Source organism: Schistocerca americana, chromosome 2 (assembly GCF_021461395.2).
Source record: "Schistocerca americana isolate TAMUIC-IGC-003095 chromosome 2, iqSchAmer2.1, whole genome shotgun sequence".
NCBI classification, from domain to species: Eukaryota; Metazoa; Arthropoda; class Insecta; order Orthoptera; family Acrididae; genus Schistocerca; species Schistocerca americana.
The window spans coordinates 88,555,203-88,574,123 of NC_060120.1; the positions used below are offsets into that span (position 1 = coordinate 88,555,203).

At 44.1% G+C, this 18,921-nt stretch overlaps 49 non-coding genes across 49 annotated transcripts; 24 read left to right on the forward strand and 25 right to left on the reverse strand.

Moving 5' to 3' along the window:
* Window positions 1-185: 185 nt before the first annotated feature.
* On the reverse strand, window positions 186-274 carry Trnay-gua. The gene is given in 2 exon segments: window positions 186-221; window positions 238-274. It is a non-coding gene; the product is annotated as a tRNA-Tyr (tRNA).
* Window positions 275-522: 248 nt separating this feature from the next.
* Window positions 523-594, forward strand: Trnaq-cug. The gene has a single exon. It is a non-coding gene; the product is annotated as a tRNA-Gln (tRNA).
* Window positions 595-952: 358 nt separating this feature from the next.
* Trnay-gua lies at window positions 953-1,041 on the reverse strand. The gene is given in 2 exon segments: window positions 953-988; window positions 1,005-1,041. It is a non-coding gene; the product is annotated as a tRNA-Tyr (tRNA).
* Window positions 1,042-1,289: 248 nt separating this feature from the next.
* On the forward strand, window positions 1,290-1,361 carry Trnaq-cug. The gene has a single exon. It is a non-coding gene; the product is annotated as a tRNA-Gln (tRNA).
* Window positions 1,362-1,719: 358 nt separating this feature from the next.
* Trnay-gua lies at window positions 1,720-1,808 on the reverse strand. The gene is given in 2 exon segments: window positions 1,720-1,755; window positions 1,772-1,808. It is a non-coding gene; the product is annotated as a tRNA-Tyr (tRNA).
* A 248-nt stretch (window positions 1,809-2,056) lies between these two features.
* Trnaq-cug lies at window positions 2,057-2,128 on the forward strand. Its single transcript has one exon. It is a non-coding gene; the product is annotated as a tRNA-Gln (tRNA).
* A 358-nt stretch (window positions 2,129-2,486) lies between these two features.
* Window positions 2,487-2,575, reverse strand: Trnay-gua. The gene is given in 2 exon segments: window positions 2,487-2,522; window positions 2,539-2,575. It is a non-coding gene; the product is annotated as a tRNA-Tyr (tRNA).
* A 248-nt stretch (window positions 2,576-2,823) lies between these two features.
* On the forward strand, window positions 2,824-2,895 carry Trnaq-cug. Its single transcript has one exon. It is a non-coding gene; the product is annotated as a tRNA-Gln (tRNA).
* Window positions 2,896-3,253: 358 nt separating this feature from the next.
* Trnay-gua lies at window positions 3,254-3,342 on the reverse strand. Its single transcript is given in 2 exon segments — window positions 3,254-3,289; window positions 3,306-3,342. It is a non-coding gene; the product is annotated as a tRNA-Tyr (tRNA).
* Window positions 3,343-3,590: 248 nt separating this feature from the next.
* On the forward strand, window positions 3,591-3,662 carry Trnaq-cug. Its single transcript has one exon. It is a non-coding gene; the product is annotated as a tRNA-Gln (tRNA).
* A 358-nt stretch (window positions 3,663-4,020) lies between these two features.
* Window positions 4,021-4,109, reverse strand: Trnay-gua. The gene is given in 2 exon segments: window positions 4,021-4,056; window positions 4,073-4,109. It is a non-coding gene; the product is annotated as a tRNA-Tyr (tRNA).
* Window positions 4,110-4,357: 248 nt separating this feature from the next.
* Trnaq-cug lies at window positions 4,358-4,429 on the forward strand. The gene has a single exon. It is a non-coding gene; the product is annotated as a tRNA-Gln (tRNA).
* A 358-nt stretch (window positions 4,430-4,787) lies between these two features.
* On the reverse strand, window positions 4,788-4,876 carry Trnay-gua. The gene is given in 2 exon segments: window positions 4,788-4,823; window positions 4,840-4,876. It is a non-coding gene; the product is annotated as a tRNA-Tyr (tRNA).
* A 248-nt stretch (window positions 4,877-5,124) lies between these two features.
* On the forward strand, window positions 5,125-5,196 carry Trnaq-cug. The gene has a single exon. It is a non-coding gene; the product is annotated as a tRNA-Gln (tRNA).
* Window positions 5,197-5,554: 358 nt separating this feature from the next.
* Trnay-gua lies at window positions 5,555-5,643 on the reverse strand. Its single transcript is given in 2 exon segments — window positions 5,555-5,590; window positions 5,607-5,643. It is a non-coding gene; the product is annotated as a tRNA-Tyr (tRNA).
* A 248-nt stretch (window positions 5,644-5,891) lies between these two features.
* Window positions 5,892-5,963, forward strand: Trnaq-cug. Its single transcript has one exon. It is a non-coding gene; the product is annotated as a tRNA-Gln (tRNA).
* Window positions 5,964-6,321: 358 nt separating this feature from the next.
* Window positions 6,322-6,410, reverse strand: Trnay-gua. Its single transcript is given in 2 exon segments — window positions 6,322-6,357; window positions 6,374-6,410. It is a non-coding gene; the product is annotated as a tRNA-Tyr (tRNA).
* A 248-nt stretch (window positions 6,411-6,658) lies between these two features.
* Trnaq-cug lies at window positions 6,659-6,730 on the forward strand. Its single transcript has one exon. It is a non-coding gene; the product is annotated as a tRNA-Gln (tRNA).
* Window positions 6,731-7,088: 358 nt separating this feature from the next.
* On the reverse strand, window positions 7,089-7,177 carry Trnay-gua. The gene is given in 2 exon segments: window positions 7,089-7,124; window positions 7,141-7,177. It is a non-coding gene; the product is annotated as a tRNA-Tyr (tRNA).
* A 248-nt stretch (window positions 7,178-7,425) lies between these two features.
* Window positions 7,426-7,497, forward strand: Trnaq-cug. The gene has a single exon. It is a non-coding gene; the product is annotated as a tRNA-Gln (tRNA).
* A 358-nt stretch (window positions 7,498-7,855) lies between these two features.
* Window positions 7,856-7,944, reverse strand: Trnay-gua. Its single transcript is given in 2 exon segments — window positions 7,856-7,891; window positions 7,908-7,944. It is a non-coding gene; the product is annotated as a tRNA-Tyr (tRNA).
* Window positions 7,945-8,192: 248 nt separating this feature from the next.
* Trnaq-cug lies at window positions 8,193-8,264 on the forward strand. Its single transcript has one exon. It is a non-coding gene; the product is annotated as a tRNA-Gln (tRNA).
* Window positions 8,265-8,622: 358 nt separating this feature from the next.
* Window positions 8,623-8,711, reverse strand: Trnay-gua. Its single transcript is given in 2 exon segments — window positions 8,623-8,658; window positions 8,675-8,711. It is a non-coding gene; the product is annotated as a tRNA-Tyr (tRNA).
* A 248-nt stretch (window positions 8,712-8,959) lies between these two features.
* Trnaq-cug lies at window positions 8,960-9,031 on the forward strand. Its single transcript has one exon. It is a non-coding gene; the product is annotated as a tRNA-Gln (tRNA).
* A 358-nt stretch (window positions 9,032-9,389) lies between these two features.
* On the reverse strand, window positions 9,390-9,478 carry Trnay-gua. The gene is given in 2 exon segments: window positions 9,390-9,425; window positions 9,442-9,478. It is a non-coding gene; the product is annotated as a tRNA-Tyr (tRNA).
* A 248-nt stretch (window positions 9,479-9,726) lies between these two features.
* Trnaq-cug lies at window positions 9,727-9,798 on the forward strand. Its single transcript has one exon. It is a non-coding gene; the product is annotated as a tRNA-Gln (tRNA).
* Window positions 9,799-10,156: 358 nt separating this feature from the next.
* Window positions 10,157-10,245, reverse strand: Trnay-gua. The gene is given in 2 exon segments: window positions 10,157-10,192; window positions 10,209-10,245. It is a non-coding gene; the product is annotated as a tRNA-Tyr (tRNA).
* Window positions 10,246-10,493: 248 nt separating this feature from the next.
* On the forward strand, window positions 10,494-10,565 carry Trnaq-cug. The gene has a single exon. It is a non-coding gene; the product is annotated as a tRNA-Gln (tRNA).
* A 358-nt stretch (window positions 10,566-10,923) lies between these two features.
* On the reverse strand, window positions 10,924-11,012 carry Trnay-gua. The gene is given in 2 exon segments: window positions 10,924-10,959; window positions 10,976-11,012. It is a non-coding gene; the product is annotated as a tRNA-Tyr (tRNA).
* A 248-nt stretch (window positions 11,013-11,260) lies between these two features.
* On the forward strand, window positions 11,261-11,332 carry Trnaq-cug. Its single transcript has one exon. It is a non-coding gene; the product is annotated as a tRNA-Gln (tRNA).
* Window positions 11,333-11,690: 358 nt separating this feature from the next.
* Trnay-gua lies at window positions 11,691-11,779 on the reverse strand. Its single transcript is given in 2 exon segments — window positions 11,691-11,726; window positions 11,743-11,779. It is a non-coding gene; the product is annotated as a tRNA-Tyr (tRNA).
* Window positions 11,780-12,027: 248 nt separating this feature from the next.
* On the forward strand, window positions 12,028-12,099 carry Trnaq-cug. Its single transcript has one exon. It is a non-coding gene; the product is annotated as a tRNA-Gln (tRNA).
* A 358-nt stretch (window positions 12,100-12,457) lies between these two features.
* Window positions 12,458-12,546, reverse strand: Trnay-gua. The gene is given in 2 exon segments: window positions 12,458-12,493; window positions 12,510-12,546. It is a non-coding gene; the product is annotated as a tRNA-Tyr (tRNA).
* Window positions 12,547-12,794: 248 nt separating this feature from the next.
* Window positions 12,795-12,866, forward strand: Trnaq-cug. The gene has a single exon. It is a non-coding gene; the product is annotated as a tRNA-Gln (tRNA).
* Window positions 12,867-13,224: 358 nt separating this feature from the next.
* On the reverse strand, window positions 13,225-13,313 carry Trnay-gua. The gene is given in 2 exon segments: window positions 13,225-13,260; window positions 13,277-13,313. It is a non-coding gene; the product is annotated as a tRNA-Tyr (tRNA).
* A 248-nt stretch (window positions 13,314-13,561) lies between these two features.
* On the forward strand, window positions 13,562-13,633 carry Trnaq-cug. Its single transcript has one exon. It is a non-coding gene; the product is annotated as a tRNA-Gln (tRNA).
* A 358-nt stretch (window positions 13,634-13,991) lies between these two features.
* Trnay-gua lies at window positions 13,992-14,080 on the reverse strand. The gene is given in 2 exon segments: window positions 13,992-14,027; window positions 14,044-14,080. It is a non-coding gene; the product is annotated as a tRNA-Tyr (tRNA).
* A 248-nt stretch (window positions 14,081-14,328) lies between these two features.
* Window positions 14,329-14,400, forward strand: Trnaq-cug. The gene has a single exon. It is a non-coding gene; the product is annotated as a tRNA-Gln (tRNA).
* Window positions 14,401-14,758: 358 nt separating this feature from the next.
* Trnay-gua lies at window positions 14,759-14,847 on the reverse strand. Its single transcript is given in 2 exon segments — window positions 14,759-14,794; window positions 14,811-14,847. It is a non-coding gene; the product is annotated as a tRNA-Tyr (tRNA).
* A 248-nt stretch (window positions 14,848-15,095) lies between these two features.
* Trnaq-cug lies at window positions 15,096-15,167 on the forward strand. The gene has a single exon. It is a non-coding gene; the product is annotated as a tRNA-Gln (tRNA).
* Window positions 15,168-15,525: 358 nt separating this feature from the next.
* Window positions 15,526-15,614, reverse strand: Trnay-gua. The gene is given in 2 exon segments: window positions 15,526-15,561; window positions 15,578-15,614. It is a non-coding gene; the product is annotated as a tRNA-Tyr (tRNA).
* A 248-nt stretch (window positions 15,615-15,862) lies between these two features.
* Trnaq-cug lies at window positions 15,863-15,934 on the forward strand. The gene has a single exon. It is a non-coding gene; the product is annotated as a tRNA-Gln (tRNA).
* Window positions 15,935-16,292: 358 nt separating this feature from the next.
* Window positions 16,293-16,381, reverse strand: Trnay-gua. Its single transcript is given in 2 exon segments — window positions 16,293-16,328; window positions 16,345-16,381. It is a non-coding gene; the product is annotated as a tRNA-Tyr (tRNA).
* A 248-nt stretch (window positions 16,382-16,629) lies between these two features.
* On the forward strand, window positions 16,630-16,701 carry Trnaq-cug. Its single transcript has one exon. It is a non-coding gene; the product is annotated as a tRNA-Gln (tRNA).
* A 358-nt stretch (window positions 16,702-17,059) lies between these two features.
* Trnay-gua lies at window positions 17,060-17,148 on the reverse strand. Its single transcript is given in 2 exon segments — window positions 17,060-17,095; window positions 17,112-17,148. It is a non-coding gene; the product is annotated as a tRNA-Tyr (tRNA).
* Window positions 17,149-17,396: 248 nt separating this feature from the next.
* Trnaq-cug lies at window positions 17,397-17,468 on the forward strand. Its single transcript has one exon. It is a non-coding gene; the product is annotated as a tRNA-Gln (tRNA).
* A 358-nt stretch (window positions 17,469-17,826) lies between these two features.
* Window positions 17,827-17,915, reverse strand: Trnay-gua. Its single transcript is given in 2 exon segments — window positions 17,827-17,862; window positions 17,879-17,915. It is a non-coding gene; the product is annotated as a tRNA-Tyr (tRNA).
* Window positions 17,916-18,163: 248 nt separating this feature from the next.
* Trnaq-cug lies at window positions 18,164-18,235 on the forward strand. Its single transcript has one exon. It is a non-coding gene; the product is annotated as a tRNA-Gln (tRNA).
* Window positions 18,236-18,593: 358 nt separating this feature from the next.
* Trnay-gua lies at window positions 18,594-18,682 on the reverse strand. The gene is given in 2 exon segments: window positions 18,594-18,629; window positions 18,646-18,682. It is a non-coding gene; the product is annotated as a tRNA-Tyr (tRNA).
* Between the last annotated feature and the right edge of the window lie 239 nt (window positions 18,683-18,921).

Here is an 18,921-nt window from a genome sequence, read left to right on the forward strand (position 1 = left end):
CAAGCAATTTTACGATAATTCGAAGAAATATCATTATCCTACGAAGGCTAAGACTCCCATGATTATCAACTAGCTATTACTAGCTGAGCAAATGAATTTCCTTTAAAATAGGTTTAAAACATAGGGAGGTTCTGACCGAGTGGGCATGCTCTGGAGCCTATTTGCTCCTGAGATTAGAAAAACAGTCCTCTGGGCCGGATTTGAACCAGCGACCTATGGATAACTGTGAATCCTCCACTACAGTCCACCGCTCTACCAACTGAGCTACCAGAGGCTCTGCATGCTTTCTTGTTCGTTCTGATTGCTTTACGTCCGTCCCTGTCTTTCGTTTCCACACACTGCTACTCAGCGCGCCCATATAGACGCACAGGAAATGCAGTCATCGGCTGCAACTGCAAACATTGCCCAGATTAAGTTTTATAATGCTCGATCGTGTCAATTAGGTTAAAAAATGCAAGTAGGAAGTGTCTGAAGTACGTCAGTATACTGCTAAATGTATTTACGCGTCCCATGCTCGTGTCTGGTTCCATGGTGTAACGGTTAGCACTCTGGACTCTGAATCCAGCGATCCGAGTTCGAATCTCGGTGGAACCTTCGTTTAGTCTAAATTTTCTGTAATAAGCGTTTCTCGCCGAGGAAGTATCAGCGATAGGCTCAGGGATTTAGTTTCTACGTTTGTGTTAAAAACGAGACGTCTATGAAACGGCTGAATATTGGTGCGACGATGTGACCTATATAGCACATTAAACGAGTGATGCCTGTAAGAGCAAGCAATTTTACGATAATTCGAAGAAATATCATTATCCTACGAAGGCTAAGACTCCCATGATTATCAACTAGCTATTACTAGCTGAGCAAATGAATTTCCTTTAAAATAGGTTTAAAACATAGGGAGGTTCTGACCGAGTGGGCATGCTCTGGAGCCTATTTGCTCCTGAGATTAGAAAAACAGTCCTCTGGGCCGGATTTGAACCAGCGACCTATGGATAACTGTGAATCCTCCACTACAGTCCACCGCTCTACCAACTGAGCTACCAGAGGCTCTGCATGCTTTCTTGTTCGTTCTGATTGCTTTACGTCCGTCCCTGTCTTTCGTTTCCACACACTGCTACTCAGCGCGCCCATATAGACGCACAGGAAATGCAGCCATCGGCTGCAACTGCAAACATTGCCCAGATTAAGTTTTATAATGCTCGATCGTGTCAATTAGGTTAAAAAATGCAAGTAGGAAGTGTCTGAAGTACGTCAGTATACTGCTAAATGTATTTACGCGTCCCATGCTCGTGTCTGGTTCCATGGTGTAACGGTTAGCACTCTGGACTCTGAATCCAGCGATCCGAGTTCGAATCTCGGTGGAACCTTCGTTTAGTCTAAATTTTCTGTAATAAGCGTTTCTCGCCGAGGAAGTATCAGCGATAGGCTCAGGGATTTAGTTTCTACGTTTGTGTTAAAAACGAGACGTCTATGAAACGGCTGAATATTGGTGCGACGATGTGACCTATATAGCACATTAAACGAGTGATGCCTGTAAGAGCAAGCAATTTTACGATAATTCGAAGAAATATCATTATCCTACGAAGGCTAAGACTCCCATGATTATCAACTAGCTATTACTAGCTGAGCAAATGAATTTCCTTTAAAATAGGTTTAAAACATAGGGAGGTTCTGACCGAGTGGGCATGCTCTGGAGCCTATTTGCTCCTGAGATTAGAAAAACAGTCCTCTGGGCCGGATTTGAACCAGCGACCTATGGATAACTGTGAATCCTCCACTACAGTCCACCGCTCTACCAACTGAGCTACCAGAGGCTCTGCATGCTTTCTTGTTCGTTCTGATTGCTTTACGTCCGTCCCTGTCTTTCGTTTCCACACACTGCTACTCAGCGCGCCCATATAGACGCACAGGAAATGCAGTCATCGGCTGCAACTGCAAACATTGCCCAGATTAAGTTTTATAATGCTCGATCGTGTCAATTAGGTTAAAAAATGCAAGTAGGAAGTGTCTGAAGTACGTCAGTATACTGCTAAATGTATTTACGCGTCCCATGCTCGTGTCTGGTTCCATGGTGTAACGGTTAGCACTCTGGACTCTGAATCCAGCGATCCGAGTTCGAATCTCGGTGGAACCTTCGTTTAGTCTAAATTTTCTGTAATAAGCGTTTCTCGCCGAGGAAGTATCAGCGATAGGCTCAGGGATTTAGTTTCTACGTTTGTGTTAAAAACGAGACGTCTATGAAACGGCTGAATATTGGTGCGACGATGTGACCTATATAGCACATTAAACGAGTGATGCCTGTAAGAGCAAGCAATTTTACGATAATTCGAAGAAATATCATTATCCTACGAAGGCTAAGACTCCCATGATTATCAACTAGCTATTACTAGCTGAGCAAATGAATTTCCTTTAAAATAGGTTTAAAACATAGGGAGGTTCTGACCGAGTGGGCATGCTCTGGAGCCTATTTGCTCCTGAGATTAGAAAAACAGTCCTCTGGGCCGGATTTGAACCAGCGACCTATGGATAACTGTGAATCCTCCACTACAGTCCACCGCTCTACCAACTGAGCTACCAGAGGCTCTGCATGCTTTCTTGTTCGTTCTGATTGCTTTACGTCCGTCCCTGTCTTTCGTTTCCACACACTGCTACTCAGCGCGCCCATATAGACGCACAGGAAATGCAGTCATCGGCTGCAACTGCAAACATTGCCCAGATTAAGTTTTATAATGCTCGATCGTGTCAATTAGGTTAAAAAATGCAAGTAGGAAGTGTCTGAAGTACGTCAGTATACTGCTAAATGTATTTACGCGTCCCATGCTCGTGTCTGGTTCCATGGTGTAACGGTTAGCACTCTGGACTCTGAATCCAGCGATCCGAGTTCGAATCTCGGTGGAACCTTCGTTTAGTCTAAATTTTCTGTAATAAGCGTTTCTCGCCGAGGAAGTATCAGCGATAGGCTCAGGGATTTAGTTTCTACGTTTGTGTTAAAAACGAGACGTCTATGAAACGGCTGAATATTGGTGCGACGATGTGACCTATATAGCACATTAAACGAGTGATGCCTGTAAGAGCAAGCAATTTTACGATAATTCGAAGAAATATCATTATCCTACGAAGGCTAAGACTCCCATGATTATCAACTAGCTATTACTAGCTGAGCAAATGAATTTCCTTTAAAATAGGTTTAAAACATAGGGAGGTTCTGACCGAGTGGGCATGCTCTGGAGCCTATTTGCTCCTGAGATTAGAAAAACAGTCCTCTGGGCCGGATTTGAACCAGCGACCTATGGATAACTGTGAATCCTCCACTACAGTCCACCGCTCTACCAACTGAGCTACCAGAGGCTCTGCATGCTTTCTTGTTCGTTCTGATTGCTTTACGTCCGTCCCTGTCTTTCGTTTCCACACACTGCTACTCAGCGCGCCCATATAGACGCACAGGAAATGCAGTCATCGGCTGCAACTGCAAACATTGCCCAGATTAAGTTTTATAATGCTCGATCGTGTCAATTAGGTTAAAAAATGCAAGTAGGAAGTGTCTGAAGTACGTCAGTATACTGCTAAATGTATTTACGCGTCCCATGCTCGTGTCTGGTTCCATGGTGTAACGGTTAGCACTCTGGACTCTGAATCCAGCGATCCGAGTTCGAATCTCGGTGGAACCTTCGTTTAGTCTAAATTTTCTGTAATAAGCGTTTCTCGCCGAGGAAGTATCAGCGATAGGCTCAGGGATTTAGTTTCTACGTTTGTGTTAAAAACGAGACGTCTATGAAACGGCTGAATATTGGTGCGACGATGTGACCTATATAGCACATTAAACGAGTGATGCCTGTAAGAGCAAGCAATTTTACGATAATTCGAAGAAATATCATTATCCTACGAAGGCTAAGACTCCCATGATTATCAACTAGCTATTACTAGCTGAGCAAATGAATTTCCTTTAAAATAGGTTTAAAACATAGGGAGGTTCTGACCGAGTGGGCATGCTCTGGAGCCTATTTGCTCCTGAGATTAGAAAAACAGTCCTCTGGGCCGGATTTGAACCAGCGACCTATGGATAACTGTGAATCCTCCACTACAGTCCACCGCTCTACCAACTGAGCTACCAGAGGCTCTGCATGCTTTCTTGTTCGTTCTGATTGCTTTACGTCCGTCCCTGTCTTTCGTTTCCACACACTGCTACTCAGCGCGCCCATATAGACGCACAGGAAATGCAGTCATCGGCTGCAACTGCAAACATTGCCCAGATTAAGTTTTATAATGCTCGATCGTGTCAATTAGGTTAAAAAATGCAAGTAGGAAGTGTCTGAAGTACGTCAGTATACTGCTAAATGTATTTACGCGTCCCATGCTCGTGTCTGGTTCCATGGTGTAACGGTTAGCACTCTGGACTCTGAATCCAGCGATCCGAGTTCGAATCTCGGTGGAACCTTCGTTTAGTCTAAATTTTCTGTAATAAGCGTTTCTCGCCGAGGAAGTATCAGCGATAGGCTCAGGGATTTAGTTTCTACGTTTGTGTTAAAAACGAGACGTCTATGAAACGGCTGAATATTGGTGCGACGATGTGACCTATATAGCACATTAAACGAGTGATGCCTGTAAGAGCAAGCAATTTTACGATAATTCGAAGAAATATCATTATCCTACGAAGGCTAAGACTCCCATGATTATCAACTAGCTATTACTAGCTGAGCAAATGAATTTCCTTTAAAATAGGTTTAAAACATAGGGAGGTTCTGACCGAGTGGGCATGCTCTGGAGCCTATTTGCTCCTGAGATTAGAAAAACAGTCCTCTGGGCCGGATTTGAACCAGCGACCTATGGATAACTGTGAATCCTCCACTACAGTCCACCGCTCTACCAACTGAGCTACCAGAGGCTCTGCATGCTTTCTTGTTCGTTCTGATTGCTTTACGTCCGTCCCTGTCTTTCGTTTCCACACACTGCTACTCAGCGCGCCCATATAGACGCACAGGAAATGCAGTCATCGGCTGCAACTGCAAACATTGCCCAGATTAAGTTTTATAATGCTCGATCGTGTCAATTAGGTTAAAAAATGCAAGTAGGAAGTGTCTGAAGTACGTCAGTATACTGCTAAATGTATTTACGCGTCCCATGCTCGTGTCTGGTTCCATGGTGTAACGGTTAGCACTCTGGACTCTGAATCCAGCGATCCGAGTTCGAATCTCGGTGGAACCTTCGTTTAGTCTAAATTTTCTGTAATAAGCGTTTCTCGCCGAGGAAGTATCAGCGATAGGCTCAGGGATTTAGTTTCTACGTTTGTGTTAAAAACGAGACGTCTATGAAACGGCTGAATATTGGTGCGACGATGTGACCTATATAGCACATTAAACGAGTGATGCCTGTAAGAGCAAGCAATTTTACGATAATTCGAAGAAATATCATTATCCTACGAAGGCTAAGACTCCCATGATTATCAACTAGCTATTACTAGCTGAGCAAATGAATTTCCTTTAAAATAGGTTTAAAACATAGGGAGGTTCTGACCGAGTGGGCATGCTCTGGAGCCTATTTGCTCCTGAGATTAGAAAAACAGTCCTCTGGGCCGGATTTGAACCAGCGACCTATGGATAACTGTGAATCCTCCACTACAGTCCACCGCTCTACCAACTGAGCTACCAGAGGCTCTGCATGCTTTCTTGTTCGTTCTGATTGCTTTACGTCCGTCCCTGTCTTTCGTTTCCACACACTGCTACTCAGCGCGCCCATATAGACGCACAGGAAATGCAGTCATCGGCTGCAACTGCAAACATTGCCCAGATTAAGTTTTATAATGCTCGATCGTGTCAATTAGGTTAAAAAATGCAAGTAGGAAGTGTCTGAAGTACGTCAGTATACTGCTAAATGTATTTACGCGTCCCATGCTCGTGTCTGGTTCCATGGTGTAACGGTTAGCACTCTGGACTCTGAATCCAGCGATCCGAGTTCGAATCGCGGTGGAACCTTCGTTTAGTCTAAATTTTCTGTAATAAGCGTTTCTCGCCGAGGAAGTATCAGCGATAGGCTCAGGGATTTAGTTTCTACGTTTGTGTTAAAAACGAGACGTCTATGAAACGGCTGAATATTGGTGCGACGATGTGACCTATATAGCACATTAAACGAGTGATGCCTGTAAGAGCAAGCAATTTTACGATAATTCGAAGAAATATCATTATCCTACGAAGGCTAAGACTCCCATGATTATCAACTAGCTATTACTAGCTGAGCAAATGAATTTCCTTTAAAATAGGTTTAAAACATAGGGAGGTTCTGACCGAGTGGGCATGCTCTGGAGCCTATTTGCTCCTGAGATTAGAAAAACAGTCCTCCGGGCCGGATTTGAACCAGCGACCTATGGATAACTGTGAATCCTCCACTACAGTCCACCGCTCTACCAACTGAGCTACCAGAGGCTCTGCATGCTTTCTTGTTCGTTCTGATTGCTTTACGTCCGTCCCTGTCTTTCGTTTCCACACACTGCTACTCAGCGCGCCCATATAGACGCACAGGAAATGCAGTCATCGGCTGCAACTGCAAACATTGCCCAGATTAAGTTTTATAATGCTCGATCGTGTCAATTAGGTTAAAAAATGCAAGTAGGAAGTGTCTGAAGTACGTCAGTATACTGCTAAATGTATTTACGCGTCCCATGCTCGTGTCTGGTTCCATGGTGTAACGGTTAGCACTCTGGACTCTGAATCCAGCGATCCGAGTTCGAATCTCGGTGGAACCTTCGTTTAGTCTAAATTTTCTGTAATAAGCGTTTCTCGCCGAGGAAGTATCAGCGATAGGCTCAGGGATTTAGTTTCTACGTTTGTGTTAAAAACGAGACGTCTATGAAACGGCTGAATATTGGTGCGACGATGTGACCTATATAGCACATTAAACGAGTGATGCCTGTAAGAGCAAGCAATTTTACGATAATTCGAAGAAATATCATTATCCTACGAAGGCTAAGACTCCCATGATTATCAACTAGCTATTACTAGCTGAGCAAATGAATTTCCTTTAAAATAGGTTTAAAACATAGGGAGGTTCTGACCGAGTGGGCATGCTCTGGAGCCTATTTGCTCCTGAGATTAGAAAAACAGTCCTCTGGGCCGGATTTGAACCAGCGACCTATGGATAACTGTGAATCCTCCACTACAGTCCACCGCTCTACCAACTGAGCTACCAGAGGCTCTGCATGCTTTCTTGTTCGTTCTGATTGCTTTACGTCCGTCCCTGTCTTTCGTTTCCACACACTGCTACTCAGCGCGCCCATATAGACGCACAGGAAATGCAGTCATCGGCTGCAACTGCAAACATTGCCCAGATTAAGTTTTATAATGCTCGATCGTGTCAATTAGGTTAAAAAATGCAAGTAGGAAGTGTCTGAAGTACGTCAGTATACTGCTAAATGTATTTACGCGTCCCATGCTCGTGTCTGGTTCCATGGTGTAACGGTTAGCACTCTGGACTCTGAATCCAGCGATCCGAGTTCGAATCTCGGTGGAACCTTCGTTTAGTCTAAATTTTCTGTAATAAGCGTTTCTCGCCGAGGAAGTATCAGCGATAGGCTCAGGGATTTAGTTTCTACGTTTGTGTTAAAAACGAGACGTCTATGAAACGGCTGAATATTGGTGCGACGATGTGACCTATATAGCACATTAAACGAGTGATGCCTGTAAGAGCAAGCAATTTTACGATAATTCGAAGAAATATCATTATCCTACGAAGGCTAAGACTCCCATGATTATCAACTAGCTATTACTAGCTGAGCAAATGAATTTCCTTTAAAATAGGTTTAAAACATAGGGAGGTTCTGACCGAGTGGGCATGCTCTGGAGCCTATTTGCTCCTGAGATTAGAAAAACAGTCCTCTGGGCCGGATTTGAACCAGCGACCTATGGATAACTGTGAATCCTCCACTACAGTCCACCGCTCTACCAACTGAGCTACCAGAGGCTCTGCATGCTTTCTTGTTCGTTCTGATTGCTTTACGTCCGTCCCTGTCTTTCGTTTCCACACACTGCTACTCAGCGCGCCCATATAGACGCACAGGAAATGCAGTCATCGGCTGCAACTGCAAACATTGCCCAGATTAAGTTTTATAATGCTCGATCGTGTCAATTAGGTTAAAAAATGCAAGTAGGAAGTGTCTGAAGTACGTCAGTATACTGCTAAATGTATTTACGCGTCCCATGCTCGTGTCTGGTTCCATGGTGTAACGGTTAGCACTCTGGACTCTGAATCCAGCGATCCGAGTTCGAATCTCGGTGGAACCTTCGTTTAGTCTAAATTTTCTGTAATAAGCGTTTCTCGCCGAGGAAGTATCAGCGATAGGCTCAGGGATTTAGTTTCTACGTTTGTGTTAAAAACGAGACGTCTATGAAACGGCTGAATATTGGTGCGACGATGTGACCTATATAGCACATTAAACGAGTGATGCCTGTAAGAGCAAGCAATTTTACGATAATTCGAAGAAATATCATTATCCTACGAAGGCTAAGACTCCCATGATTATCAACTAGCTATTACTAGCTGAGCAAATGAATTTCCTTTAAAATAGGTTTAAAACATAGGGAGGTTCTGACCGAGTGGGCATGCTCTGGAGCCTATTTGCTCCTGAGATTAGAAAAACAGTCCTCTGGGCCGGATTTGAACCAGCGACCTATGGATAACTGTGAATCCTCCACTACAGTCCACCGCTCTACCAACTGAGCTACCAGAGGCTCTGCATGCTTTCTTGTTCGTTCTGATTGCTTTACGTCCGTCCCTGTCTTTCGTTTCCACACACTGCTACTCAGCGCGCCCATATAGACGCACAGGAAATGCAGTCATCGGCTGCAACTGCAAACATTGCCCAGATTAAGTTTTATAATGCTCGATCGTGTCAATTAGGTTAAAAAATGCAAGTAGGAAGTGTCTGAAGTACGTCAGTATACTGCTAAATGTATTTACGCGTCCCATGCTCGTGTCTGGTTCCATGGTGTAACGGTTAGCACTCTGGACTCTGAATCCAGCGATCCGAGTTCGAATCTCGGTGGAACCTTCGTTTAGTCTAAATTTTCTGTAATAAGCGTTTCTCGCCGAGGAAGTATCAGCGATAGGCTCAGGGATTTAGTTTCTACGTTTGTGTTAAAAACGAGACGTCTATGAAACGGCTGAATATTGGTGCGACGATGTGACCTATATAGCACATTAAACGAGTGATGCCTGTAAGAGCAAGCAATTTTACGATAATTCGAAGAAATATCATTATCCTACGAAGGCTAAGACTCCCATGATTATCAACTAGCTATTACTAGCTGAGCAAATGAATTTCCTTTAAAATAGGTTTAAAACATAGGGAGGTTCTGACCGAGTGGGCATGCTCTGGAGCCTATTTGCTCCTGAGATTAGAAAAACAGTCCTCTGGGCCGGATTTGAACCAGCGACCTATGGATAACTGTGAATCCTCCACTACAGTCCACCGCTCTACCAACTGAGCTACCAGAGGCTCTGCATGCTTTCTTGTTCGTTCTGATTGCTTTACGTCCGTCCCTGTCTTTCGTTTCCACACACTGCTACTCAGCGCGCCCATATAGACGCACAGGAAATGCAGTCATCGGCTGCAACTGCAAACATTGCCCAGATTAAGTTTTATAATGCTCGATCGTGTCAATTAGGTTAAAAAATGCAAGTAGGAAGTGTCTGAAGTACGTCAGTATACTGCTAAATGTATTTACGCGTCCCATGCTCGTGTCTGGTTCCATGGTGTAACGGTTAGCACTCTGGACTCTGAATCCAGCGATCCGAGTTCGAATCTCGGTGGAACCTTCGTTTAGTCTAAATTTTCTGTAATAAGCGTTTCTCGCCGAGGAAGTATCAGCGATAGGCTCAGGGATTTAGTTTCTACGTTTGTGTTAAAAACGAGACGTCTATGAAACGGCTGAATATTGGTGCGACGATGTGACCTATATAGCACATTAAACGAGTGATGCCTGTAAGAGCAAGCAATTTTACGATAATTCGAAGAAATATCATTATCCTACGAAGGCTAAGACTCCCATGATTATCAACTAGCTATTACTAGCTGAGCAAATGAATTTCCTTTAAAATAGGTTTAAAACATAGGGAGGTTCTGACCGAGTGGGCATGCTCTGGAGCCTATTTGCTCCTGAGATTAGAAAAACAGTCCTCTGGGCCGGATTTGAACCAGCGACCTATGGATAACTGTGAATCCTCCACTACAGTCCACCGCTCTACCAACTGAGCTACCAGAGGCTCTGCATGCTTTCTTGTTCGTTCTGATTGCTTTACGTCCGTCCCTGTCTTTCGTTTCCACACACTGCTACTCAGCGCACCCATATAGACGCACAGGAAATGCAGTCATCGGCTGCAACTGCAAACATTGCCCAGATTAAGTTTTATAATGCTCGATCGTGTCAATTAGGTTAAAAAATGCAAGTAGGAAGTGTCTGAAGTACGTCAGTATACTGCTAAATGTATTTACGCGTCCCATGCTCGTGTCTGGTTCCATGGTGTAACGGTTAGCACTCTGGACTCTGAATCCAGCGATCCGAGTTCGAATCTCGGTGGAACCTTCGTTTAGTCTAAATTTTCTGTAATAAGCGTTTCTCGCCGAGGAAGTATCAGCGATAGGCTCAGGGATTTAGTTTCTACGTTTGTGTTAAAAACGAGACGTCTATGAAACGGCTGAATATTGGTGCGACGATGTGACCTATATAGCACATTAAACGAGTGATGCCTGTAAGAGCAAGCAATTTTACGATAATTCGAAGAAATATCATTATCCTACGAAGGCTAAGACTCCCATGATTATCAACTAGCTATTACTAGCTGAGCAAATGAATTTCCTTTAAAATAGGTTTAAAACATAGGGAGGTTCTGACCGAGTGGGCATGCTCTGGAGCCTATTTGCTCCTGAGATTAGAAAAACAGTCCTCTGGGCCGGATTTGAACCAGCGACCTATGGATAACTGTGAATCCTCCACTACAGTCCACCGCTCTACCAACTGAGCTACCAGAGGCTCTGCATGCTTTCTTGTTCGTTCTGATTGCTTTACGTCCGTCCCTGTCTTTCGTTTCCACACACTGCTACTCAGCGCGCCCATATAGACGCACAGGAAATGCAGTCATCGGCTGCAACTGCAAACATTGCCCAGATTAAGTTTTATAATGCTCGATCGTGTCAATTAGGTTAAAAAATGCAAGTAGGAAGTGTCTGAAGTACGTCAGTATACTGCTAAATGTATTTACGCGTCCCATGCTCGTGTCTGGTTCCATGGTGTAACGGTTAGCACTCTGGACTCTGAATCCAGCGATCCGAGTTCGAATCTCGGTGGAACCTTCGTTTAGTCTAAATTTTCTGTAATAAGCGTTTCTCGCCGAGGAAGTATCAGCGATAGGCTCAGGGATTTAGTTTCTACGTTTGTGTTAAAAACGAGACGTCTATGAAACGGCTGAATATTGGTGCGACGATGTGACCTATATAGCACATTAAACGAGTGATGCCTGTAAGAGCAAGCAATTTTACGATAATTCGAAGAAATATCATTATCCTACGAAGGCTAAGACTCCCATGATTATCAACTAGCTATTACTAGCTGAGCAAATGAATTTCCTTTAAAATAGGTTTAAAACATAGGGAGGTTCTGACCGAGTGGGCATGCTCTGGAGCCTATTTGCTCCTGAGATTAGAAAAACAGTCCTCTGGGCCGGATTTGAACCAGCGACCTATGGATAACTGTGAATCCTCCACTACAGTCCACCGCTCTACCAACTGAGCTACCAGAGGCTCTGCATGCTTTCTTGTTCGTTCTGATTGCTTTACGTCCGTCCCTGTCTTTCGTTTCCACACACTGCTACTCAGCGCGCCCATATAGACGCACAGGAAATGCAGTCATCGGCTGCAACTGCAAACATTGCCCAGATTAAGTTTTATAATGCTCGATCGTGTCAATTAGGTTAAAAAATGCAAGTAGGAAGTGTCTGAAGTACGTCAGTATACTGCTAAATGTATTTACGCGTCCCATGCTCGTGTCTGGTTCCATGGTGTAACGGTTAGCACTCTGGACTCTGAATCCAGCGATCCGAGTTCGAATCTCGGTGGAACCTTCGTTTAGTCTAAATTTTCTGTAATAAGCGTTTCTCGCCGAGGAAGTATCAGCGATAGGCTCAGGGATTTAGTTTCTACGTTTGTGTTAAAAACGAGACGTCTATGAAACGGCTGAATATTGGTGCGACGATGTGACCTATATAGCACATTAAACGAGTGATGCCTGTAAGAGCAAGCAATTTTACGATAATTCGAAGAAATATCATTATCCTACGAAGGCTAAGACTCCCATGATTATCAACTAGCTATTACTAGCTGAGCAAATGAATTTCCTTTAAAATAGGTTTAAAACATAGGGAGGTTCTGACCGAGTGGGCATGCTCTGGAGCCTATTTGCTCCTGAGATTAGAAAAACAGTCCTCTGGGCCGGATTTGAACCAGCGACCTATGGATAACTGTGAATCCTCCACTACAGTCCACCGCTCTACCAACTGAGCTACCAGAGGCTCTGCATGCTTTCTTGTTCGTTCTGATTGCTTTACGTCCGTCCCTGTCTTTCGTTTCCACACACTGCTACTCAGCGCGCCCATATAGACGCACAGGAAATGCAGTCATCGGCTGCAACTGCAAACATTGCCCAGATTAAGTTTTATAATGCTCGATCGTGTCAATTAGGTTAAAAAATGCAAGTAGGAAGTGTCTGAAGTACGTCAGTATACTGCTAAATGTATTTACGCGTCCCATGCTCGTGTCTGGTTCCATGGTGTAACGGTTAGCACTCTGGACTCTGAATCCAGCGATCCGAGTTCGAATCTCGGTGGAACCTTCGTTTAGTCTAAATTTTCTGTAATAAGCGTTTCTCGCCGAGGAAGTATCAGCGATAGGCTCAGGGATTTAGTTTCTACGTTTGTGTTAAAAACGAGACGTCTATGAAACGGCTGAATATTGGTGCGACGATGTGACCTATATAGCACATTAAACGAGTGATGCCTGTAAGAGCAAGCAATTTTACGATAATTCGAAGAAATATCATTATCCTACGAAGGCTAAGACTCCCATGATTATCAACTAGCTATTACTAGCTGAGCAAATGAATTTCCTTTAAAATAGGTTTAAAACATAGGGAGGTTCTGACCGAGTGGGCATGCTCTGGAGCCTATTTGCTCCTGAGATTAGAAAAACAGTCCTCTGGGCCGGATTTGAACCAGCGACCTATGGATAACTGTGAATCCTCCACTACAGTCCACCGCTCTACCAACTGAGCTACCAGAGGCTCTGCATGCTTTCTTGTTCGTTCTGATTGCTTTACGTCCGTCCCTGTCTTTCGTTTCCACACACTGCTACTCAGCGCGCCCATATAGACGCACAGGAAATGCAGTCATCGGCTGCAACTGCAAACATTGCCCAGATTAAGTTTTATAATGCTCGATCGTGTCAATTAGGTTAAAAAATGCAAGTAGGAAGTGTCTGAAGTACGTCAGTATACTGCTAAATGTATTTACGCGTCCCATGCTCGTGTCTGGTTCCATGGTGTAACGGTTAGCACTCTGGACTCTGAATCCAGCGATCCGAGTTCGAATCTCGGTGGAACCTTCGTTTAGTCTAAATTTTCTGTAATAAGCGTTTCTCGCCGAGGAAGTATCAGCGATAGGCTCAGGGATTTAGTTTCTACGTTTGTGTTAAAAACGAGACGTCTATGAAACGGCTGAATATTGGTGCGACGATGTGACCTATATAGCACATTAAACGAGTGATGCCTGTAAGAGCAAGCAATTTTACGATAATTCGAAGAAATATCATTATCCTACGAAGGCTAAGACTCCCATGATTATCAACTAGCTATTACTAGCTGAGCAAATGAATTTCCTTTAAAATAGGTTTAAAACATAGGGAGGTTCTGACCGAGTGGGCATGCTCTGGAGCCTATTTGCTCCTGAGATTAGAAAAACAGTCCTCTGGGCCGGATTTGAACCAGCGACCTATGGATAACTGTGAATCCTCCACTACAGTCCACCGCTCTACCAACTGAGCTACCAGAGGCTCTGCATGCTTTCTTGTTCGTTCTGATTGCTTTACGTCCGTCCCTGTCTTTCGTTTCCACACACTGCTACTCAGCGCGCCCATATAGACGCACAGGAAATGCAGTCATCGGCTGCAACTGCAAACATTGCCCAGATTAAGTTTTATAATGCTCGATCGTGTCAATTAGGTTAAAAAATGCAAGTAGGAAGTGTCTGAAGTACGTCAGTATACTGCTAAATGTATTTACGCGTCCCATGCTCGTGTCTGGTTCCATGGTGTAACGGTTAGCACTCTGGACTCTGAATCCAGCGATCCGAGTTCGAATCTCGGTGGAACCTTCGTTTAGTCTAAATTTTCTGTAATAAGCGTTTCTCGCCGAGGAAGTATCAGCGATAGGCTCAGGGATTTAGTTTCTACGTTTGTGTTAAAAACGAGACGTCTATGAAACGGCTGAATATTGGTGCGACGATGTGACCTATATAGCACATTAAACGAGTGATGCCTGTAAGAGCAAGCAATTTTACGATAATTCGAAGAAATATCATTATCCTACGAAGGCTAAGACTCCCATGATTATCAACTAGCTATTACTAGCTGAGCAAATGAATTTCCTTTAAAATAGGTTTAAAACATAGGGAGGTTCTGACCGAGTGGGCATGCTCTGGAGCCTATTTGCTCCTGAGATTAGAAAAACAGTCCTCTGGGCCGGATTTGAACCAGCGACCTATGGATAACTGTGAATCCTCCACTACAGTCCACCGCTCTACCAACTGAGCTACCAGAGGCTCTGCATGCTTTCTTGTTCGTTCTGATTGCTTTACGTCCGTCCCTGTCTTTCGTTTCCACACACTGCTACTCAGCGCGCCCATATAGACGCACAGGAAATGCAGTCATCGGCTGCAACTGCAAACATTGCCCAGATTAAGTTTTATAATGCTCGATCGTGTCAATTAGGTTAAAAAATGCAAGTAGGAAGTGTCTGAAGTACGTCAGTATACTGCTAAATGTATTTACGCGTCCCATGCTCGTGTCTGGTTCCATGGTGTAACGGTTAGCACTCTGGACTCTGAATCCAGCGATCCGAGTTCGAATCTCGGTGGAACCTTCGTTTAGTCTAAATTTTCTGTAATAAGCGTTTCTCGCCGAGGAAGTATCAGCGATAGGCTCAGGGATTTAGTTTCTACGTTTGTGTTAAAAACGAGACGTCTATGAAACGGCTGAATATTGGTGCGACGATGTGACCTATATAGCACATTAAACGAGTGATGCCTGTAAGAGCAAGCAATTTTACGATAATTCGAAGAAATATCATTATCCTACGAAGGCTAAGACTCCCATGATTATCAACTAGCTATTACTAGCTGAGCAAATGAATTTCCTTTAAAATAGGTTTAAAACATAGGGAGGTTCTGACCGAGTGGGCATGCTCTGGAGCCTATTTGCTCCTGAGATTAGAAAAACAGTCCTCTGGGCCGGATTTGAACCAGCGACCTATGTATAACTGTGAATCCTCCACTACAGTCCACCGCTCTACCAACTGAGCTACCAGAGGCTCTGCATGCTTTCTTGTTCGTTCTGATTGCTTTACGTCCGTCCCTGTCTTTCGTTTCCACACACTGCTACTCAGCGCGCCCATATAGACGCACAGGAAATGCAGTCATCGGCTGCAACTGCAAACATTGCCCAGATTAAGTTTTATAATGCTCGATCGTGTCAATTAGGTTAAAAAATGCAAGTAGGAAGTGTCTGAAGTACGTCAGTACACTGCTAAATGTATTTACGCGTCCCATGCTCGTGTCTGGTTCCATGGTGTAACGGTTAGCACTCTGGACTCTGAATCCAGCGATCCGAGTTCGAATCTCGGTGGAACCTTCGTTTAGTCTAAATTTTCTGTAATAAGCGTTTCTCGCCGAGGAAGTATCAGCGATAGGCTCAGGGATTTAGTTTCTACGTTTGTGTTAAAAACGAGACGTCTATGAAACGGCTGAATATTGGTGCGACGATGTGACCTATATAGCACATTAAACGAGTGATGCCTGTAAGAGCAAGCAATTTTACGATAATTCGAAGAAATATCATTATCCTACGAAGGCTAAGACTCCCATGATTATCAACTAGCTATTACTAGCTGAGCAAATGAATTTCCTTTAAAATAGGTTTAAAACATAGGGAGGTTCTGACCGAGTGGGCATGCTCTGGAGCCTATTTGCTCCTGAGATTAGAAAAACAGTCCTCTGGGCCGGATTTGAACCAGCGACCTATGGATAACTGTGAATCCTCCACTACAGTCCACCGCTCTACCAACTGAGCTACCAGAGGCTCTGCATGCTTTCTTGTTCGTTCTGATTGCTTTACGTCCGTCCCTGTCTTTCGTTTCCACACACTGCTACTCAGCGCGCCCATATAGACGCACAGGAAATGCAGTCATCGGCTGCAACTGCAAACATTGCCCAGATTAAGTTTTATAATGCTCGATCGTGTCAATTAGGTTAAAAAATGCAAGTAGGAAGTGTCTGAAGTACGTCAGTATACTGCTAAATGTATTTACGCGTCCCATGCTCGTGTCTGGTTCCATGGTGTAACGGTTAGCACTCTGGACTCTGAATCCAGCGATCCGAGTTCGAATCTCGGTGGAACCTTCGTTTAGTCTAAATTTTCTGTAATAAGCGTTTCTCGCCGAGGAAGTATCAGCGATAGGCTCAGGGATTTAGTTTCTACGTTTGTGTTAAAAACGAGACGTCTATGAAACGGCTGAATATTGGTGCGACGATGTGACCTATATAGCACATTAAACGAGTGATGCCTGTAAGAGCAAGCAATTTTACGATAATTCGAAGAAATATCATTATCCTACGAAGGCTAAGACTCCCATGATTATCAACTAGCTATTACTAGCTGAGCAAATGAATTTCCTTTAAAATAGGTTTAAAACATAGGGAGGTTCTGACCGAGTGGGCATGCTCTGGAGCCTATTTGCTCCTGAGATTAGAAAAACAGTCCTCTGGGCCGGATTTGAACCAGCGACCTATGGATAACTGTGAATCCTCCACTACAGTCCACCGCTCTACCAACTGAGCTACCAGAGGCTCTGCATGCTTTCTTGTTCGTTCTGATTGCTTTACGTCCGTCCCTGTCTTTCGTTTCCACACACTGCTACTCAGCGCGCCCATATAGACGCACAGGAAATGCAGTCATCGGCTGCAACTGCAAACATTGCCCAGATTAAGTTTTATAATGCTCGATCGTGTCAATTAGGTTAAAAAATGCAAGTAGGAAGTGTCTGAAGTACGTCAGTATACTGCTAAATGTATTTACGCGTCCCATGCTCGTGTCTGGTTCCATGGTGTAACGGTTAGCACTCTGGACTCTGAATCCAGCGATCCGAGTTCGAATCTCGGTGGAACCTTCGTTTAGTCTAAATTTTCTGTAATAAGCGTTTCTCGCCGAGGAAGTATCAGCGATAGGCTCAGGGATTTAGTTTCTACGTTTGTGTTAAAAACGAGACGTCTATGAAACGGCTGAATATTGGTGCGACGATGTGACCTATATAGCACATTAAACGAGTGATGCCTGTAAGAGCAAGCAATTTTACGATAATTCGAAGAAATATCATTATCCTACGAAGGCTAAGACTCCCATGATTATCAACTAGCTATTACTAGCTGAGCAAATGAATTTCCTTTAAAATAGGTTTAAAACATAGGGAGGTTCTGACCGAGTGGGCATGCTCTGGAGCCTATTTGCTCCTGAGATTAGAAAAACAGTCCTCTGGGCCGGATTTGAACCAGCGACCTATGGATAACTGTGAATCCTCCACTACAGTCCACCGCTCTACCAACTGAGCTACCAGAGGCTCTGCATGCTTTCTTGTTCGTTCTGATTGCTTTACGTCCGTCCCTGTCTTTCGTTTCCACACACTGCTACTCAGCGCGCCCATATAGACGCACAGGAAATGCAGTCATCGGCTGCAACTGCAAACATTGCCCAGATTAAGTTTTATAATGCTCGATCGTGTCAATTAGGTTAAAAAATGCAAGTAGGAAGTGTCTGAAGTACGTCAGTATACTGCTAAATGTATTTACGCGTCCCATGCTCGTGTCTGGTTCCATGGTGTAACGGTTAGCACTCTGGACTCTGAATCCAGCGATCCGAGTTCGAATCTCGGTGGAACCTTCGTTTAGTCTAAATTTTCTGTAATAAGCGTTTCTCGCCGAGGAAGTATCAGCGATAGGCTCAGGGATTTAGTTTCTACGTTTGTGTTAAAAACGAGACGTCTATGAAACGGCTGAATATTGGTGCGACGATGTGACCTATATAGCACATTAAACGAGTGATGCCTGTAAGAGCAAGCAATTTTACGATAATTCGAAGAAATATCATTATCCTACGAAGGCTAAGACTCCCATGATTATCAACTAGCTATTACTAGCTGAGCAAATGAATTTCCTTTAAAATAGGTTTAAAACATAGGGAGGTTCTGACCGAGTGGGCATGCTCTGGAGCCTATTTGCTCCTGAGATTAGAAAAACAGTCCTCTGGGCCGGATTTGAACCAGCGACCTATGGATAACTGTGAATCCTCCACTACAGTCCACCGCTCTACCAACTGAGCTACCAGAGGCTCTGCATGCTTTCTTGTTCGTTCTGATTGCTTTACGTCCGTCCCTGTCTTTCGTTTCCACACACTGCTACTCAGCGCGCCCATATAGACGCACAGGAAATGCAGTCATCGGCTGCAACTGCAAACATTGCCCAGATTAAGTTTTATAATGCTCGATCGTGTCAATTAGGTTAAAAAATGCAAGTAGGAAGTGTCTGAAGTACGTCAGTATACTGCTAAATGTATTTACGCGTCCCATG